General features: G+C 37.1%; 1 pseudogene; it reads left to right on the top strand.

The window, feature by feature from the left end:
* Positions 1-19,487, top strand: part of LOC103218729 (putative solute carrier organic anion transporter family member 1B7) — an 83,280-nt pseudogene that overhangs the window by 54,026 nt on the left and 9,767 nt on the right.

A 19,487-nucleotide genomic window follows, 5' to 3' on the forward strand; every position in this document is an offset into this window, starting at 1 on the left:
CCCCTTGCGCTTTCCAGGTGAGGCAATGCCTCGCCCTGCTTCAGCTCTCGCTGGTCGGGCTGCAGCAGCTGACCAGCACCGATCGTCTGGCACTCCCCAGTGAGATGAACCCAGTACCTCAGTTGAAAATGCAGAAATCGCTGGTCTTCTGTGTCGCTCGCGCTGGGAGTTGGAGACTGGAGCTGTTCCTATTCGGCCATCTTGCTCCGCCCCCCAGCCTATGTTTTTTTAAGTGGAGCATTTAGTCTGTTTACATCTAAGGTCAGTATTTGAAGTTTTGTTCCCATAATATTGTTAATTAGTTCTTAATTACTTTGGGGCATCAATTAGGTGATTTCTTTATAAGATCTGTGTGTTTTATACTTTTGTGTGTTTCCATAATGATTAGTATTGCTCTTTCATTTCTGTTTTTAAAACACCTTTGAGTATTTCTTGTAGTGCCAGTCTGTGACAAATACAGTTAGTGTTTGCTTATTATCTAGGAAATACCTTATTTCTCTTTGAATTATTAAGCTTAGTTGAGGAGGATAAAAAAAATTCTTGTCTGGCCTTATTTTGCAAGAAGACTCAAAATAGGACCCCAGTTTCTTTTTGGCTTGTACAGTTCCTGCTTACAAGTTTCCTGCAAACTCTGGTATGAATTTGATGAGATTTCTTTTATAGATGATTAGACACTTCTCTCTTGCCACTTTTATGTTGACTTTGGATAGTCTGATGACTATATGTCTTTCTTAGATTATTCTTGTAATACATATCCCAGGAATCATCTGAGATTTTTATATCTGGATGTTTAGGCCTGTAGCAAGACCAGGGAAGTTTTCCTGAGTTATTTATTCAAACAAGTTACCCACACTTTTTACTTTCTCTTCTTCTCCCCTTGTAATGGCTATAATTCATAGGTTTGGATGCTTTACATGATAACCTAGTTCTTGAAGGCTTTGTTAAGTTTTGCAATTTATTTTTCTGTATTTGTCTTACTGGGTTTACTTAAAAGACCTGTCTTCTAGCTCTTAAATGATTTATGCTGCTTGTTCAGCCTGTTGTAAAAGTTTTCAGAACTATTTTGCAGTTCCATCAAAATATTTTTCATTTTCAGAAGTTGTGTCTGTTTTTCTCAATAAAATCTATATTTTCTTTTTTATGCTACATCATTTTCCTGGTGTGTTTATGATGGCTTTCAACTTTTGGATCTCAATCTTTACATAATCCTGTATTTCTTAAAGGCCTTATTTCTTGGAGGATTCTTTTAGAATTCTTTAGAATCAATATTTTGGATGTTTTCTTTTTAGAGTTGGAGTCTCACTCTGTCACCAGGCTGGAGTGCAGTGGCATGATCTCGCTCCCTGCAACCTCCACCTCCTGGCTTCAAGCGATTCTCCTATCTCAGCCTCCTGAGTAGCTGGGACTACAGGTGCATATTCTTTATCGACTATATCAAAGATTTTATTTTGTTTAGAATCCACTGCTGGAGGTTACTGTGGTCCTTTGGAGAGGTTGTAACACTCTTTCTTCTTTATACTTCCAAAATTGTTTATCTGATTCTTCCTCATTTAGATAAGCTCTCTCTCTCTTTTTTGAATTTATTTTGTTTTAACAGGATTTTTCTCCCTTTGAAAATGTGACTATAACGTGTGCTGCACAGAATGTGAAAGGCTATATTGAAGAGGATCAAGAAAAATTGCTAGAAAGGAAAGTGCAAACAGTCAGTATGGAAAGTTCTTTTCAGGAGAAGTGTTACAAGAAGAAGCAGAGAAAAAATGTGGTAGCTAGCATGATTGTGTCATCAAGAGTTCTGTTTATGTTCAGTGCTAGAAATAATACCATGCTTGCATACGAATGAGAATTAGCAGTACAGATGAAGGAAACTGACAATGCAGAAGAGAGGGAAAGTAATTATAGAGGAAGATGAAAAGGGGTGTTAACAAGGACACAGAGTTTTTCTTTGTAGAAGGGAAAATTGTCTATGTGGGTAAAAAGCCAGTAAATGTGTACCTGTAGTGATGAAGAATATTGAGACTTTTTTCTAATTGCTTCTACTTTTTCTGTTATAAAAAAGCAATGTAATCAGATGAGAAAGAAGAGAAAGAAAAGAAAGAGTGTTCATATAAGAAAATGTTACCTAGTAATCTTGAAGACTGGAGAAATATACTGACTGGGCCAATGGAGTAGTAAAATATTAGACAATTGCACTGGAGGTCTCCTGAATATTTTTGCTTATTTAAAGTGAGCCCAACCAGCATGTTTGAATTATTTCCTCCAGCCATGCAGCACACTGTACATAGGTGCAGAGAAGGCAGAGGTTTGGATAAAAGCATTTTTGCTTGTCCAATACAGTAAAGGATGAGATAGACAAAAATGTTCAAGATATATGCAAAGGATTGATTATAACAAAACATCATGATGAGAGAGGACGTGAAGAGGTGAAACTAGAGATGGCCTGTGAAGAGGTCAGAGGAGTCATAAGCCTAAAGAGCTGGAGCTGGGGTATATTGCAGCAGATGTATGAAAGGGAGTCATTTTAAACTTTGAGAGGTGGTTATGAGGAGTGGGATGCTCAAAATGGAGAGTTTAAAAAGTGGGTACTGATGAACTGATTGTGGGTGAAAGAAATATGACTTTCCAGAGAAAAGACCAAGAAACTGGAAGAGCAGAGCATTGAGAGCATAGTCTATACGAATATTAAAATAACTAGGAAAAAGAGCAGAAATCATTTTGATGAAAACGACAGAGAACCTAGAATGAAAATTGTCAAGAAATGGTGAGAGTTGTGCTGTGCCAGTCTACAGCTAACTTTGACAAGGAGGTTAGAGAATAGCATATTAGGGTGGTGCACCTCTTCCTGGGATCTAGAGGTCTTTCAGAGGAGAGGACTTCCACATTTCAGGCCTGTTGATATGGGGGCGGTGGAAGGAAAACGATAGAGTTGCATGGAAAGAGTGTTAAGGAGAGTTAGACTTCATTTAGAACAAGAAAGTAAAAGAGCTAAAAAGAATGTAGGAAGTTGGCCAGGCACAGTGGCTCACGCCTGTAATTCTAACACTTTGGGAAGTCGAGGCGGGCGGATCAATTGAGGTCAGGAGTTCAAAACCAGCCTGGCCAACATGGTGAAACCCCATCTCTACTAAAAATACAAAAAAAAAAAAAAAAAAAAAAAAATTAGCTGGGCATGGTGGTGGGCACCTGTAATCCCAGCTACTCAGGAGGCTGAGGTAGGAGAATTTCTTGAACCCAGGAGGTGGAGGTTGCAGCGAGCTGAGGTCATAGCACTGCACTCCAGCCTGGGCCACAGAGTGAGACTCTGTCTCAAAAAAAATTAAATAAATAAAAATAAACATTTTGCTGGTAATAAACAAGAGTTTCCATGGGCAAAATAAAAGGGTTTGGGTGATGGGAAAAGAGTAGAAAAGTGAGTTGGATTAAGGGATGTGTATTAAACCATGTGGAATGAGTCTTGGTACCCAGAGAAGATCTCAAAATCTTGGCATTCTGCTGGTGACAAGGGTGTGAGGCATGATGTAAGCTGATGACAAAGAAAACATCAATCTTAAATGACCCAAAGAAGGGTAATGTTTTAGAACTTAAAAACAAAATACATTTTAATGGCTCAGCCAGAAAAGATTTGGCTCCTTTAGGATATAAATTAGAGTTTTTCTTCGATATTTTGCAAACAGGATGCACATCCTGCGCATGCACTCCAGAACTAAAAATAAAAATACTAAAATAAAATAAAAAGGAAGTGAAATAAGCCCCACATATTTTTTTAAAAATCATCAATAATTAAATGAAATGACACATTTAACTTCTTGGGGTGTTTTTTGTGATGAGTTCATCGCAAAAGATATCCATGAAAATCCAGAGCTGCTCAATATCATATATGAAGCAGGCGTCACTCTACAGTGAAAAATATCTTTCATGATAACAGTGCATGGGTGTGTGCATGCAAGTGAGCATGTGAGTATGAGCATACAAGGAGTAGTGTGAGTGTGCATGCATGTAAATGTAGGAGTGTGTATGGTTGTTATTGTATATGTATGTTACTATATCACACATATCCATCATTTCCACAGAATTGAAGATTTCAGGCCCACTCCAGAAAATATTCACCCTATCTGCAAGTCCCCCAATTCTCCTGCATGCTACCCCTTTCCCTGGGTGAAAATACAAGTTGATAACAAATGTCAGTTTGCCTTGTGCATGTAGTATACAAAGTGCAACTTCTGAAAATGAATTACAGTGAAAAATACATGTCAGGCAATTGTCAGAGAGCTCAACCAGGGGTGAAGTGCAATCTCTCCCTTCCCCAAACCTCCTTTGTGAAATCTGATATTTGAGAGTAACATCTTAATAGAAAAGCTAACCTCCCCTTCCTGCTGATTTTCTCCTGACCACCTCTTTATGAAATAAATTTCCTCCTTATCTAGCAGACACGGATTCATTGTCTTCAGTGTGGTGTTGTGTCCTCAACTGGGCTAACAAAATACTGCTGTACTTGGTGAAAGCAGAGCCAAAACATACTTTCCATTTATTGTCTCTCCTAATATATAACTATCTTATATTTAACTTTTAATATATTATGTTTAACTTTTGCCTTTTAAAATTTTATAAATCCTGTTGAATTCTTTTCAGAATCTCAATAAATGAAAGCTGTTCTGTATAGATGTGATTATGTGTAAATGAAATTGAAGTTTAGAGTTCTAGCTCATTTTATTGGATTCTTATAACATGAGATAAGCATTATTATCTTCACTTAGCAAACAAAGAAACTAAGGCTAAGAGAAATTAAGTGACACACTTCTCCAAGTCACTTAGATGAGAAGAAGCATAATTTGTCTATTTACTCCCAAGAACGTTAACTAGCATAGTATCTCTCAGTAGGTGCTCAGTGAATGTTCGTTGATTGATGACAGCTACATAGCTCTCTGAAAGAGTAACCATCCAAGAGTTCAAGAAAAAAAACACCTTTTTCATCAGTTAATTTATTATTTCAGTAAAACTGGGTGTTTTGAGCCACAGTCACCCTCCCTTTTTTTTTGAACACAAAAAAAATGGAAATGGGGAAATGCAAGAGTGAGTTAGTTTCTAAGTGAGGATACAAGTATACTCTTTACCTTTAATATGACGGTTAAATACACAAGACACTAGAATACAGAAAAGTTTTTTGACCCATCTCGTTGTATTATATAATTTATGAATCTCATTAGTAAACTACTCGCTTAACACTGGTGATAGAAATAAGATGGCAAAAAGAGGACTGCTAAGAATTACTTTTGGATAAGGGTATATAATATTTTCATAAGAGCTACCTTAACTAAATAGTCCACACAAAATCATATTCTTCATAAACACAAGTCCGTTCATCACTTTTTTACAGGATTTTCACAAGGAGCAAATATGAAAATTTTGTTAAACTGTCCTGAAATCATAAAGCATAGAATAAATAAGAAATAAAAATAATTATTACCACCCAGGTGTTTGCCTTTTAAAACAATTGAAAATATAACTATATTTAACATGAGCCATTCACTTAAGAGTTCTCATCCTACTATGAAGAAAAATGATACTGATAAATGTTTTGATATGAACTCAGTTTGATATTTTAATGATATGTATTGTTTCTTTGCTTTAATCATATTACAGGATTGTTCAACCTGAATTGAAAGCACTTGCAATCGGCTTCCATTCAATGATTTTGCGATCACTAGGTATGATAAATATACAGATGAGAAATTTAACATGTAAATATTCATGTTAAGGCTTAAAGACAATGTAATTAATTTTCAACTATGAGAATGTATAAAAAAGGAATAAGTAAGAATCATTTCCATTTTTGTGATAAATGAAAATAATAACAGGAAAATTGAGTGGCCTAGTAGAGAATTTGATTGTTAATTCTCGTTAAAGCCAATCTGTTAAGAGCAAGGAATCATCATATTTATATTATACTTCTTCTAACAGAAAGATAGGTAGTATCTGAAATTTTCCTTCTTTTAGAAATATAAGAATATTTCTACCAGTTATAGGCAGAGTGGAGAGCCTTCCTTCTAAATGGAGACCTTATTTAGGAGAGACCTCAACTGGCTTAGGAGCCCTAGGAATCTGGTCAGGCTGAAGTTGTATAAAACAACAGGAGTTGTTAACATTAACTGTGTCACTTCCCACTACCTGGTCCTGTAAGGATGAGCAGCTAACCATTGGTAGGAATTAATGCAAAAGGGAATGAGAATTCAGACTCTAGAACTTGGCACCTTAGATTAAGAATGTGTTCTGAATAAAAGAAAGATCAGAAAAATGTGATTTATTATTGGCGAAGAGCAAGATTACAGACTCCAGAGGCTAAAGGCCTTTTTAAATTTTTTTTAATTTATTTTTTGTCATTTCAGTAGGTTTTTGGGAAATAGGTGATGTTTGGTTACAAGAATAAATTCTCAGTGGTGATTTCTGAGATTTTGGTGCACCCATCACCCAAACAGTATGCACCATACCCAATGTGTAGTCATTTATCCATTAATACTTTCTCCTGAGTCCCCTAAGTCTATTGTATCATTCTTATGCTTTTGTATCCTCATAAAATATCTCCCAATTATAAATGTGAACATTTGATATTTGGTTTTCCATTCCTGAGTTACTTCACTTAGCATAGTAGTGTGCAATTCCATCCAGGTTGCCGTGAATACCATTATTTCATTCATTTTTATGGCTGGGTAGCATTCCATGATATATATATACCACATTTCCTTTAGCCACTCATTGATTGATGGGCATTTGGGCTGGCTCCATATTCTTGCAATTGCAAATTGTGTTACTATAAACATGCATGTGCAAGTATCTTTTCCGTGTAATTACTTCTTTTTCTCTAGCTGTATACCTAGTATGGGATTGCTGGATCAGATGGTAGATCTACTTTTATTTCTTTAAGAAATCTCCACACTGTTTTCCATAGTGATTGTAGTAGTGTATGCTCCCTCAGTGTAAAAGTGTTCTCTTTTCACCATATCCACATCAACATTTATTATTTTTTAATTTTTTGATTATGGCCATTCTTGGAGGAGTGAGGTGGTATCGCGTTGCAGTTTTGATTTGCATTTCCCTGATAATTAGTGATGTTGAGCATTTTTTCATATGCTTGCTGGCCATTTGTATATCTTCTTTTGAGAATTGTCTATGCATGTCCTTAGCCCATTTTTTGATGAGATTGTTTGGTTTTTGTCTTGCTGATTTGTTTGAATTGTTTGTAGGTTCAGAATGTTAGCACTTTGTCAGATGTATAGATTGTGAAGATTTTCTGCTACTCTGTGGATTGGCTATTAACTCTGCTGATTATTTCTTTTGCTGTGCAAAAGCTTTTAAGTTTAATTAAGTCCCACCTATCTTTGTTTTTGTTGTATTTGCTTTCGGGTTCTTGGTCATGAAGTCTTTGCCAAAGTCAATGTCTAGAATGGTTTTTCTGATGTTATCTTCTAGAACTTTTATGATTTTAGGTCTTGTATTTAAGTCTTTGATTCATCTTGAGTTGATTTTCATATAAGGTGAGAGATGAGGATCCAGTTTTGTTCCTCTACATGTGACCTGCCAATTATCCCAGCACAATTTGTTGACTGGGGTATTCTTTCTCCACTTTATATTTTTGTTTGCTTTGTCAAAGATCAGTTGGCTGTAAGTATTTGGCTTTATATCTGGGTTCTGTATTTTGTTCTATTGGTCGATGTTCCTATTTTTATACCAGTACCATGCTGTTTTAGTGACCATGGCCTTATAGTATAGTTTGAAGCCAGGTAATGTGATGCCTCCAGATTTTTTTTTTTTTTTTTTGCTTAGCATTGTTTGGCTATGCAGGCTCTTACGTGGTTCCATGTGAATTTTAAGATTATTTTTTCTAGTTCTGTGAATAATGATGGCGGTATTTTGACAGGAATTACATTGCATTTGTAGGTTGCTTGCAGCAGTATGGTCATTTTCACAATATTGATTCTACCCAGTCATGAGCATGGGATGTGTTTCCATTTGTTTTTGTCATCTGTGATTTCTTTCAGCAGTGTTTTGTAGTTTTTCTTTTAGAGGTCTTTCACCTCCTTTGTTAAGTGTATTCCTAAGAATTATTTTATTTTTTTGCAGCTATTGTAAAAGGGGTTGAGTTCTTGATTTGATTCTCCACTTAGTCACTGTTGGTGTGTAGCAGAGCTACTGATTTGTATACATTGATTTTTGTATCCTGAAACTTCGCTGAATTCATTCACCAGCTCTAGGAGCTTTTTGGATGAGTCCTTAGGTCTTTCTGTGTTTACAATCATATCACCAGTGACAGTTTGGCTTCCTTTTTACCAATTTGGATGCCTTTGATTTTTTTTTCTCTTCTCTGATTGCTCTGGCTAGGACTTCTAGTACTATGTTTAATGGAAGTGGTGAAAGTAGGCATCCTTATCTTGTTTCAGTTTTCAGGGGGAATGCTTTCAACTTTTCCTCATTCAATAAAATGTTAGCTGTGGATTTGCCATAGATGGCTTTTGTTACCTTAAGGTGTGTCTCTTCCATACCAATTTTACTGAGGGTTTTAATCATAAAATGATGCCTGATTTTGTCAAATGCTTTTTCTGCATCTATTGAGATGATCATGTGATTTTTGTTTTTAATTCTGTTTCGTGGTGTATCACATTTATTGACTGGTGGATGTTAAATCATCCCTACATCCCTGGTATGAAACCCACTTGATCATGGTGAATTATCTTTTTGATCTGCTATTAGATTGAGTTAGCTAGTATTTTGTTGAGGGTTTTTGCTTCTATGTTCATCAGGGATATTGGTCTGTAGTTTTCTTTTTTTGTTATATCCTTTCTTGGTTTGGATTTTAGGGTGATACTGGCTCTATAGAAAATTTAGGAGGAATACCTTCCTTCTCTATCCTGTGGAACAGTATCAATAGGATTGGTCACAATTCTTTGAATTCCTGATAGAATTCAGCTGCGAATCTGTCTGGTTCTGGACTTTTTTGTTGTTGTTGTTGTTGTTGGCAGTTTTAGATTACCATTTCAGTCTCACTGGTTTTTATTGGTCTGTTCAGAATTTCTATTTATTCCTGGTTTAAGGGTTGTTTATTTCCAGGAATTTATCCATCACCTTTAGATTTTCTAGTTTATGCACTTAAAGGTGTTATAGTAGTCTCGAATAATCATTTGTATTTCTGTGGTATCAGTAGTAATATCTCCCATTTAGTTTCTAATTGAGCTTATTTTGATCTTCTCTCTTCTTGGTTAAGCTTGCTAATGGTCTATCAATTTCATTTATCATTTCAAAGAACCAGATTTTTGTTTCACTTATATTTTGTATTTTTTGTTGTTGTTGTTTCAATTTCACTTAATTCTGCCCTGATCTTTGTTATTTCTTTTCTTCAATTGACTTTGAGTTTGGATTGTTCTTGTTTCTCTAGTTCCATAAGATGTGACCTTCTTTTGTCTATTTGTGCTCTTTCAGACCTTTTGATATAGGCATTTAAAGCTATGAACTTTCCTCTTAGTACCTATTTTGCTATATCCCAGAAGTTTTGATAAGTTTTGTCACTATTTTTATTCAGTTCAAAACTTCTTTAAATTTCCATTTTGATTTCATTGTTGACCCAACAATCATTTAGGAGATGGTTATATAATTTCCATGTATTTGCATGATTTTTGGTGTTCCTTTTTCTGTTAATTTCCAATTTTCTTTCACTGTGGTCTGAGAGAGTACTCGATATAATTTCCACTTTCTTAAATTCACTGAAACATGTTTTGTGGCCTATCATATGGTCTATCTTGGACAATGTTCCATGTGCTGATGAATAGAATGTATATTCTGCAGTCATTGGGCAGAATTTCGGTAAGTATCTGTTAAGCTTATTTTTTCTAGGGTATAGTTTAAGTCTATTGTTTATTTGCTGACTTTCTATCTTGATGACCTGTCTAGCACTGTCAGTGGAGTATTAAAGTCCCCCACTATTATTGAGTTGCTGTCTATCTCATTTCTTAGATCTTGTAGTAATTTTTTATATATAAATTTGGGAGCTCCAGTGTTAGGTGCATATATATTTAAGATTGTGATATGTTCCTATAGGACTAGTTCTTTTATCATTATATAATGTGCCCCTTTGTATTTTTAAACTGCTGTTGCTTTAAAGTCTGTTTTGTCTAATATAAGAATAGCTACTCTTGCTCACTTCTAGTGCCCCTTTATGTGGAATATCTATTTCCACTCCTTTATTTTAAGTTTATGTGAGTCTTTATGTGTTAGGTGAGTCTCTCCTGAAGACAGCAGAAACTTAGTTGGTGAATTCTTATCCATTCTGCCATTGTATATACTTTAAGTTGGGCATTTTGGTCAGTTACATTCAACCTTAGTATTGCGATGTGGGGTACTATTCTATTCATCGTGCTAGCTGCAAGAATACCTTGCGGGGTGTGTGTGTGTGTGTGTGTGTGTGTGTGTGTGTGAGATTGTTATACAGGTCCTGTGAGATTTATGCTTTAAGGAAGTTACATTTTGGTGTATCTTGAGGATTTGTTTCAAGATTTAAAGCTCTTTTAGCAGTTCTTGTAGTGCCAGCTTGTTAGTGGCAAATTCTCTCAGCATTTGTTTGTCTTGAAAAGACTGTATCTTTCCTTCATTTATGAAGCTTAGTTTTGCTGGAGACAAAATTCTTGCCTGATAACTTTCTTGTTTAAGGAGGCTAAAAATAGGAACTCAATCCCTCCCAGCTTGTAGAGTTTCTGCTGATAAATCTGCTGGAATTCTGATAGGTTTTCCTTTATATGTTACCTGATGCTGATATTTTTGCCTCACAGCTCTTACGATTCTTTCCTTCATCTTGATTTTAAATAACCTGATGAATATGTGCCTAGCTGATAATCTATTTGTGATGAATTTCCCAGGTGTTCTTTGAGCTTCTTGTATTTGGATGTCTAGATCTTTAGTAAGGCTGGGAAAGTTTTCCTTGATTATTCCCTTAAATCTGCTTTCCAGATTTTTAGATTTCTCTTCTTCCTTGGGAACACCAATTATTCTTAGGTTTGGATGCTTAACCTAGTCCCAAACTTCCTGGAGGCTTTGTTTATTTTTAAAAATTATTTTTTCTTTCTCTTTGATGAATTGATTTGATTTGAAAGCCTTGTCTTTGAGCTCTGAAAGTCTTTCTTCTGCTTGTTTGATTCTATTGCTAAGACTTTCCAGTGCATTTTACATTTCTCTAAGTGTGTCCTTGACTTCCAGAAGTTGTGATTGGTTTTGATTTATCTTATCTATTTCACTGAGAAATTTTCCTTTCATATCTTATATCATGTTTTTTATTTCCTTAAGTTGGACTTCACCTTTCTCTGGCACCTCATTGACTAGCTTAATAATGGACCTTCTGAATTATTTTCTTGGCAATTCAGAGATTTTGTCTTGGTTTAGATCCATTGCTAGTGAACTGGTGTGATCTTTTGAGGGTGTTAAAGAACTTTGTTTTGTCATATTATCAGAATTGTTTTTATCGTTATTGCTCGTTGTGTAGATTATGACAGAAGGAAGATCTGGGGCTCAAGGGCTGCTGTTCAGATTTTTTTGTTCCATAGGGTGCTCCTTTGATGTGGCATTCTCCTCATTGCCCTAGGGGTGGGGCTTCCTGATAGTTGAACTGCAGTGATTGTTTTTACTCTTCTGGGTCTAGCCACCCAGTGGAGCTACTGGGCTCTGGATTGGTACTGGGGAGTTTCTGCAAAGAGTCCTGTGATGCGATCCATCTTCAGGTCTTTCAGCCATGGATACCAGCATTTGCTCTGGCAGAGGTAGTAGGAGAGTGAAGTGGACTGTGTGAGGGTCCTTGGTTGTGTTTTCATTTAGTTCACTGGTTTTGTGTTGGTTGGCCTCCAGCCAGGAGGTGGTGCTTTCAAGATTACATCAGCTGCAGTACTATAGAGAGGAAGCAAACTTGCCCTAGGGTCATCCTGTTAAGTATTCAGGTTTCTCAGTTGGTGGGCAGGGCCTTAGAGCTCCTAAGAGATTATGTTCTTGTCATCAGTAACCAGGGCAGGTAGAGAAAAATCATTAGGTGGGGTCAGAGATAGGCATGTCTGAGCTCAAACTCTCCTTGGGTGGGGCTTGCTGTGGCTGCTGTGTGCGATGGGGGTGTTGTTCCCAGGCCAATGAAGTTATGTTCCCAAGGGAATGATGGCTGCCTCTGCTAAGTCACACAGATCTCAAAGGAAGTGGCAGCGGGCCAGGAGCGGGTGCGGGGGAAATAGCAGTAACAGGCCTTACCCTGCTCCTATCTAGCATGCAGTCCTACAGGCTGGTCTCACTGCCACTGTGACCCCCAACAGCACTGAGTCTATTACCAGGTATTTGGTGACCAAGGCTGAGAACTTGGCCCTGACCTCCAGCCTCCGTGCTGAGAAAGGAAGCTGACTCAGTTTTTTTTGTCATCTAAGGGAGCCTGCAGCTGGTGATATAGTTTCTTCAAAGGTTTGTGGACTCTCTCAGCTTTCCCAGTATGTTGCTATGGTAATTCTTGGAGAAAAAGTTCACAATGTGAGTCCACATGCTGCTCTGTTTGTCTAAGTGGGAACTGCAAGCTAGTCCTGCCTCCTATCTGCCACCTTTTAGAGATCTATATTTTAAATATTCAAAGTTGATTAGAAAAGATTTAGAAAATTACCCTTCCTCCCTTTTTACCATTTGCCTTTTTTTACTGCACAGATTCCTGTTGTTAAACAATGTCTAGCCTCACCCCCATGAGTGTTCTTTCGTAAGAACTGTAAATCTTATATGCCTATTCCTGGGAAGTAGGATAAGGCCAACATTCATCTAGGGGTTGGTGCAGATGACTGATTATGACCCATAGGTAACCACTGATGGCAAAAAGAAAAGGAAGTGGGAGGATTCAGTTTCTGGGACCCATGCAAGCAAAGGAAAAAGTATGGCCAAATTACAATTGAGTTGTCATGAAGTGTATTTGGTGAGAAGGTCACAGATCCTGAAAGGTAAAAAGAAATGCAAAGGGAATAGGAGAGAGAAGATGGGAGATGCTGCAGGGTTACATCAGTTCTCTTCCCAGTATTCCCTTTCTGTGTCCCTGATCTTCCAGTCTCTGTAATCTTGGCAGTTCTCTACCTTCAGATTCAGAGAAGATATCTTACTCTTTGAACTTGGAACACAGAGGCTGAAAATAGTTCTGGGTAGTTAGCATCTCTTCTGATATGTTGAAATGAGACTATGAAAATAGAAATTATTTTAGCAACATAAAATAGAAAAAAATGAATCTGGCCATCCTAATTGTGAGCATCCAATTTCAGTGTGTCCGCTATATGCCACAATGAAGCTCAAATACCTCTATGGGAAAAATCCACACTTAGTATCAAACTTCCAATTCACAGTCATCTTAAATATGATATGTGTGTAAATTGTGGAAGGCCTATTATAATATATAGTGTATTAAACTGAAAAAGGTATTAGAAAATAGGTCATCAGAGGTTTTTAATTCCAGTAATTAAGTCCTAGTTTGTTAGTTAACACATTTAGTTCACAGACTTTGTTCAAACCAGTGGCATAATGTGAAGAAAATTAATTATTGGCATTTATTTTTCATTTTTCAAAGATGCTTCTGAGTTTTTGGAATCTGCAAATTTCTCACCCATTTTGTCAGTACTAGATTGCCTCAGATACATTGGCCTCAGGCACCATTCCCTTGTGATTCTACTATTTCTTACTCTCAGAAAATTGAGAATGATTAAAAATAAGCAGAATCAGTAAACTGTCTTCTATAAATCATTGTCATGTTTTGTGACAAAATAAAATCTGAAAAGTATGAATCACACAAAAAAAAAACAAGAACAAAGTAAAATCTTGTATGTTTCAGTTCTAACATCTGAAGGATAGCTCCGTACTATGATGTCCTTCAGAATTTTGACCAAATTACCTATGCTTAAAACTAGGAGTTAATCTCAGAATGTATACTTCTCATATAAACAATTGTATTCCTGGAATGCTGTACCTTCCGTGAAATCATGCACTACAAATAAAAATTGCCTTAGGGACTGACCATTGAAATGTATGCACTATTGTGGTAAGACCACTAACAGAAGCAAAATTTAGCAGCGACCCTAACCTGTACAGCCTAGGCTGCTTTAGGAGATAAGAAAAACATTAAATCAATGGACAGAAAATGCTGAATTGTGGGCTATAAGAGCACCAAGTAGGAGGAAATGGTACTCTGAGCCCAGAAAGAAGTAAAACTGGCCAGCAGCTGAGCACTCTTTGAAGCTGGGCCTGAACGTCTCTGGGAAGGGAATCCTGATGTAAGCATTCACTTTTTAATTTTCTTGAAATAATATTAAAAATCTTTACTTTGCAGCAGTTGAGGTGAGAGCTTTTTCCTTTTCCCATAAAGTTATAATTTTATTCCCAATAATCCAGTCTTTCTTGCCTAAGAAAAATTTTATATGAATCAACATGATTTTCATGTTTTACTAATAACATTCCCCTTTTACTAATCAGGTTTAAGTTAATCAATGTTATAGGAAGAACAGAGTATATAGGTATATAATCCTTCTTCCCTATGAATATAGGGAGAGAAGAGTAGATCAAGAGTAGATCGGGTATGTCTATGACATTACCATATGCTTTAAGCCTTTGAGATTCCTAATAATTTTGATTTCTGGGTGGATGTAGGCCAAAATAATGGCATAATTTTCCAAATTTTAAACTTTTTTAAACTCAAAATGTATCAATGTAGAATATCACCCAGTTACATTTGAAGCATTTCACTTGGATTGATATCTTCTTATCTCATGTTGTAGGAGGTATTCTAGTTCCAATATATTTTGGGGCTCTGATTGATACAACGTGTATGAAGTGGTCCACCAACAGCTGTGGAGCACGAGGGGCTTGTAGGATATATAATTCCACATCTTTGGGGTAAGTAGTCATAAATACATTTTATTAATAGATTTTTTCTTTGACTATGTTAATTTCTAAAGTCTATCATTTTTAGTGTGATTATAATATTAATAATGATAGCTACCATATAGTGAACACTTGCTTTGTATTTATTATTGTGTCAGGCATTCTGGTATCTCATTTCAATAATCATAGAAACTATAGAAAATTGTTATTCTCTCCTTCTTCTTTAAATATGAAGAAAACAAGTTTCAAGAATAATGAATAACTTGTCCAAAATAGCACAACTAAAAGAAATACAGCTAGATTTGCATTTTAATCTCTTTTTATTATAAAATTCTCCTCCTCTGGCTTCTCTAGGAAGATATAGAATGACCAGCTGGGCTTCTGGTTATATGGTCATTGAGGAAAATATGAGAAAAATATGTTTCAATACTCTTCATAGGCAAAGGTATTCTCTTAGTGACTTTAAGATAACTGGGTGATCATCTGGAAGAAAAGAAACTACTACAATCGTACCTTACCTATTATAGAAACACTAATTTGAAATTTATATATTGACCAAATACACAAATTTTACATGTGAAACTATAAGTATTACAACTACTCATATAGGATTCCTTTTAATTATCTAGGAAGAAAAAAAATGTGTTTCTAAGTGTATTAGTCAATTCTCACACTGCTAATAAAGACATAGCCAAGACTGGGTAATTTATAAAGGAAAGAGGTTTAATTGACTCACAGTTTTTCAGGTCTGGGGAGGCCTCAGGAAACTTACAATTATAGCAGAAAGGGAAGCCAACACATCTTTCTTTACATGGCAGCAGCAAGGAGAAGTGCAGAGTGAAGGAAGGGAAGAGCCCCTTTTAAAACCATCAGAACTCATGAGAACTCATTCACTTTCATGAGAAGAGCATGGATGTAACCATATCCATAATACAGTTACCTCCCACTGGGTCCCTGCCATGACACATGGGGATTATGGGAACTACAGTTCAAGATGAGATTTGGGTGGGGACACAGCCAAACCATATCATTCCATCCCTGGCCCCTCTCAAATCTTATGTCCTCACATTTTAAAACAATTATGCCTTCCCACCAGGCCCCCAAAGTCTTAACTCATTTCAGCATTAACTGAAAATTCCAAGTCCAAAGTCTCATCTGAGACAAAGTAAGTACCTTCTGCCTATGAGCTGGTAAAATCAAAGCAAGTAAGTTGCTTCCTAGGTACAATGGGGAGTACAGGCATTGGGGTAATACACCCATTCCAAATGGGAGGAGTTGGCCAGAACAAAGGGGCTACAGACCCCATGCAAGCCTGAAATCTAATAGGGCAGTCATTAAACCTTACTGTTCCAAAATGACCTCCTTTGGCTCCACGTCTCACTCCCAGGTCACACAGATGCAAGAGGTGGGCTCCCATGGCCTTGGACAGCTCTACCACTGTGGCTTTGCAGGGTACAGCTTCCCTTCAGGTGACTTTTATGGGCTGGCATTGTGTCTGCAGCTTTATCAGGCACGCAAAGCAAAGTGTTGGTGGGTCTACCATTCTGGGGTATAGAGGATGATTGGCATCTTCTAACAGCCACACTAGGCAGTGCCCCAGTGGGGACTCTGTGTGGGGGTTCCAACCCCACATTTCCCTTCCACACTGTCCTAGCAGAGATTCTGCATAAGGGCCCCATCCCTGCAGCAAGCTTCTGCCTAGAAATCCAGGCAGTTCCATACATGTTCTGCAATCTAGGTGGAGGTTCCCAAACCTCTATTCTTGACTTCTGTGCATCTACAGGTTCAACACCACACAGAAGCTGTCAAGGCTTGGGGTTTGCAACCTCTAAAGCCATGGCCCAAGCTGTACCATGGCCTCTTTTAAAAATGGCTGGAGTGGCTGGGACTTCTAGGCTACACACAGCAGCAGTCCCTGGGTCCAGCCCACAAAATCAGTACTTCCTCTTAGGCCTCCTGGCTTGTGATGGAGGGGCTACCGCAAAGTTCTCTGACAAGCCCTGGAGACATTTTCCCCATTATCTTGGTAATTTACATTAGGCTTCCCATTACTTAGGTAAATTTCTGCAGCTGGCTTGAATTTCTCCCCGGAATATGGATTTCTTTTCTGCTGCATCATCAGGCTACAAATTTTTCAAACTTTTATGTTCTGCTTCTTCTTGAACACTTTGCCGCTTAGAAATATCTTCCACCAGATACCCTAAATTATCTTTCTCAAGTTCAAAGTTCCACAGATCTCTAGGGTAGGGGCAAAAAGTCACCCAACTCTTTGCATAGCAACAGTAAGCTTTACTCCAGATCCCAACAAGTTCCTCATCTCCATCTAAGACCATGTCAGCGTGGACTTTATCATTCATATCACTATCAGCATTTTGTTCAAAGCTATTCAACAAGACTCTTGGAAGCTTCAGTTTCCCACATCTTCCTGTTTTCTGAGCCCTTCAAGTCTCTAGGAAGTTCCAAAGTTTCCAACAATTGCTGTCTTCTTCTGAGCCCTCCAAACAAGACCAACCTCTGCCTGTTACCAAATTCCAAAGTTGCTTCCCCATTTTGGGGTATCTTTACAGCAGTGGCCCCTTACTTGGTACCTATTTACTGTAGTAGTCCATTCTCATACTGTTAATAAGGACATACTCAAGATTGGGTAATTTATAAAGGAAAGAGGTTTAACTGACTCGCAGTTCTAGATGGCTGGAGAGGCCTTCGGAAACTTAAAGTCACAGCAGAAGGGGAAGCAAACACATGCTTCTTCACATGGCAGCAGCAAGAAGAAGTGCCAAGCAAAGAGGGAGAAAAGCACTTTATAAAACCATCAGATATCGTGAGAACTCACTCACTGTGAGAACAGTATGGAGGTAACCATCCTCATAATTCAATTACCTCTCACTGGGTCGCTTCCACGACCTTTGGGGATGATAGGAACTATAGTTCAAGATGAGATTTGGATGGGGACACAACGAAACTATAACACTAAGTATTACCCAAATGCCCCAAATGATAGTTTAAAAACAAATGGTGGAAGGATTTTTATTGCTTTGGGTTTATACCCACTAATACAATTAATGGGCTGAATGGTCATTTTGTTTTACATTATCTGATAAATCACCAGACTACTGTCTACAATGGCAGAACTAATTTACAATTCCACCAGTAACATATAAGTGTTCCCTTTTCTTCACCACCTTGTCAGTATCTGTTATTTTTTTTCTTGTTAACAATAGCCATTCTAACCAGTGTGAGATGGTAACTCATTGCAGTTTTGATTTGTATTTCTCTAATAATTAGTGATTTTGAATAGTATGGAACAGAAAATCAAATACCACATGTTCTCCCTTTTAAGTGGGAGCTAAACATTGAGTACATATGGACACAAGGAAGGGAACAAGAGACACTGGAGTCTATTTGTGGATGGAGGGTGAGAGGAGGATGAAGATACAAAGCTATAAGTGACTATGATTATTACCTGAGTGACAATGAGTCTATACACCAAACCTGCACATGCAATTTACCTATATAACAAACCTGCACATGTACCCCTGAACCTAATATAAATGTTAAAACAAAGAAGATAAAAAAAGGAACAAATAATAAAATATTTTAAAAAGTACATCACCAAACTTATTTTAAGTGAAGTTCAAAAACAAAAGATAAATTGGAAGAATTTCTAAGTCAGACACAGACACAGGCAAATGTCTGATGTATATAAAAAGCTCTCAGAAATTAACAAAAACACCACCAAATACTGGCAAGAAAGAGATAACAGGAATTTTCTTTCATTGCTGGTAGTAATGTAAACTGGTACAGCTATGTTGGAAGACAGAGTTAAAGTTTTTTACAAAGGAAAAGATAGATTTATTGTATGATTAAGCAATCATGCTCCGAGATATTTACCTAAATTAATTTGAAACATGCTCACAAAAAAACCCTGCATTCGAATGCAAAAAAGTGGAAGCATTTAAGATGTCCTTAATAGGTAAACAAATAACTGAACTGTAGTACATTCATACAATGGAATATCAGTCATCAATGTATTAGTCCATTCTCAGGATGCTATAAAGAACTATATGAAACTAGGTAATTTATGAAGAAAACAGGATAAATTCACTCACAGTTCAACAAGCTTTAGAGGAAGCATAACTGGGAGGCCTCAGGAAACTTACAATCATGGCAGAAGGCAAAGGGGAAACAAAGCATATCTTCTCATGGCAACAGGAGAGAGAGAGAAAGCGCACAAAGGTTTAAGTACCATGCACTTCTAAACCATCAGATCTTATAACTCACTATCTTGAGACCAGAAAGGGGGAAATCCACCCTCATAAACCAATCATCCCCCACCAGGTCCCTCCTCCAATTTGACATGAGATTTGGGCAGAGACACAAATCCAAACCACATCAACCAATTAAAAAAATGAGCTATCAATCTACAAAAAGAAAGAAAGGAAATTAAAATGTGTAAATAAAAGAAGGCAGCCTACAACAGCTTCAGATTGTATAATTTTAACTGTATAACTTTGTAGAAAAGGCAAAACAATGGACAATGAAAAGATCAGTTGTTTCTTGGGGCTCAGTGGGGAGAAGGGATT

This window comes from Chlorocebus sabaeus, chromosome 11 (assembly GCF_047675955.1).
Source record: "Chlorocebus sabaeus isolate Y175 chromosome 11, mChlSab1.0.hap1, whole genome shotgun sequence".
Classification (NCBI taxonomy): Eukaryota; Metazoa; Chordata; class Mammalia; order Primates; family Cercopithecidae; genus Chlorocebus; species Chlorocebus sabaeus.